The sequence below is a fragment of the Heterodontus francisci genome, unplaced genomic scaffold (assembly GCF_036365525.1).
Source record: "Heterodontus francisci isolate sHetFra1 unplaced genomic scaffold, sHetFra1.hap1 HAP1_SCAFFOLD_148, whole genome shotgun sequence".
Taxonomy (NCBI): domain Eukaryota; kingdom Metazoa; phylum Chordata; class Chondrichthyes; order Heterodontiformes; family Heterodontidae; genus Heterodontus; species Heterodontus francisci.
Genome location: NW_027142345.1, coordinates 2,103,822 through 2,106,053, shown reverse-complemented (window position 1 = coordinate 2,106,053; position 2,232 = coordinate 2,103,822). Strand labels below are relative to the sequence as shown.

General features: G+C 46.5%; 1 non-coding gene across 1 annotated transcript; it reads right to left on the bottom strand.

Annotated features, from left to right (window-relative positions):
- Positions 1 to 1,127: 1,127 nt before the first annotated feature.
- On the bottom strand, positions 1,128 to 1,210 carry trnal-cag (transfer RNA leucine (anticodon CAG)). The gene has a single exon. It is a non-coding gene; the product is annotated as a tRNA-Leu (tRNA).
- Positions 1,211 to 2,232: the final 1,022 nt, after the last annotated feature.

Sequence of the window (2,232 nt, the reverse complement as noted above, 5' to 3'; positions counted from 1 at the left end):
CTGACACACACACTTTACAGTCTGTCATTTCCAAAAACAAGCATTCTAAAATCAAAAGACCTTTTGTTTATTTCTCCTTTCTTTTCATTTCTCCTCTATTCTTCTCAATCACTCCCTTCAACAGTCCTATTCAGATCAAGGTGGAATGTGAATAGTGTCACAACTCACCTGACACTATTATTACCCTTCTTTTCTCTTGTCTCATTCAATGGGAAAGTTTTATTCACCAGTCTGTTGCTGTTTTACACTCTTGCCATACCATCTGGTATTGCATCCATCTGAATTCTGTGCTTTCATGGCCTTACATATCTTTTCCTCTTCTGGATGATTTGTTTGCTTCAGTTCCATTCAACCAGGCTGGACCACAGGGAAGCTTAGAACCTTTGCCTTGGACGGGTCCACGTTGATCCATTACATTCAGAATCACCTCCTTGAAATAACTCCATAGTACAACTACAGTAACCACACAGAATCTGCTTCAAACACTCCTCCACATTTTATCTGTTCTGACCGTCAACACCTCCAGCTCTTTTGTTTAAGTGGAACCCATCAGGTGTGTATAGGCTCCTTCTATTCTGAAAGCTGTAGCACTGGTTCAGGGAATTCAGCCCTGTTTCTCTACTCTAAAGGCTCAGCCATGCTTGTTCTGCGTGGTATTTTACTTTTATTGCAACGTTACAAGACCTCCAATCCTCTGGAAAATGATGGTCAGACCTTCCACTATTTCTTCCCTGGCTTCTTTCAACAGCCTGGGGTACATTTCATCTGGACCTGGTGATTTATCCACATTCAAGGATGTTCATCCCATTAAGACTTCCTCTCTCGTTCAGTTATCACGTCCAATACTTCACACTCCTCCTCCTTCATAACAATATTTGCATCGCCCTCTCATTCGGGAAAACAGTAAAGTATTCATTAAGGATATTGGCAACATCTTCCACCCCGATACAAAGGTTACATTTTTGATCTTTTATGTGCCCTGCTGTTTGCCAAGTTGCCTCTTACTCTAATGTTTTGTTGCAACATCTTTGGGTCCATTGTTGCTTTGTTTGTCCATGTTCTTTCCTGCTTTCTCTTTGCTCTTCACCGCTGCTCCCAAACGCCTCCAGTGCAGTCAAAACATAAGGTGTCAGAAGTGGGATTCGAACCCACGCCTCCAATGGAGACTGCGATCTGAACGCAGCGCCTCAGACCGCTCGGCCATCCTGACTACCTGCGACGTGCTGTCAATGCTAAGGAAATTATTCATTCTTTGTGAAAGTATTTGTGAGATTGTGGAAATGTCTGGAAGAGGAAAGACCAGCGGGAAAGCTCGAGCCAAGGACAAGTCTCGCTCCTCCCGGGCTGGACTGCAGTTCCCAGTGGGCCGTGTTCACAGGCTCCTGAGAAAGGGGAACTATGCTGAGCGTGTGGGTGCCGGAGCCCCGGTCTATCTGGCTTCTGTGCTCGAGTATCTGACCGCTGAAATCCTCGAGTTGGCCGGGAACGCGGCCCGGGACAACAAGAAGACCCGCAACATCCTCAGACACCTGCAGCTGGCCGTCCGCAACGACGAGGAGCTCAACAAGCTGCTGGGAGGAGTGACTATCGCTCAGGGCGGGGTGCTGCCTAATATCCAGGCCGTGCTGCTGCCCAAGAAAACCAGCGCTCAGAGCTCCCAGAAAAAGTAAAGCGGCCAAAATGTCATCAAATAAACCAAAGGCTCTTTTCAGAGCCACCCACAGTCTCTGTGAAAGGACTGGTTACTGTCAGGAGGGAGTCAGTGATGGAGTCAGTGGATTGACCTGTTTCACATCTGTCCAGGTGTGTTTTCAGTTCCCTCTCTGGATTTCGCTCTGTTTCTCTGCTCACACATCTCCCCCTCTAGTTAAGTGAAGAAGTGAACTACAGGGTGTCAGAATCAACAATTTAATAAATCCCGCTGCCTTCGATTTTATAAATCCCGAGACCATCCCGGTACATTAACGGGAACTGGTTCGGAGCTGATGAATTAATTTAATAATGGAAGTGTCCGGGTTAATTCTCTGTTTTTCATTTGGACAGTTTGAATTGTGTTTTTTTTTTCTCTCCGGTGATCTGAGCGCCGCTTCTCAATGGGAATCTGCTCCCAGAACAGAGTAAATGCAGGAAGAAAGAGGCCATTCTCGGGCTGTGTGTTTCTCTCCTAACCTGATCTGTTTAGACCGCACTGTTCCCAGAGGACGGAATCAGTGAGAGTTGTGCACACACAGG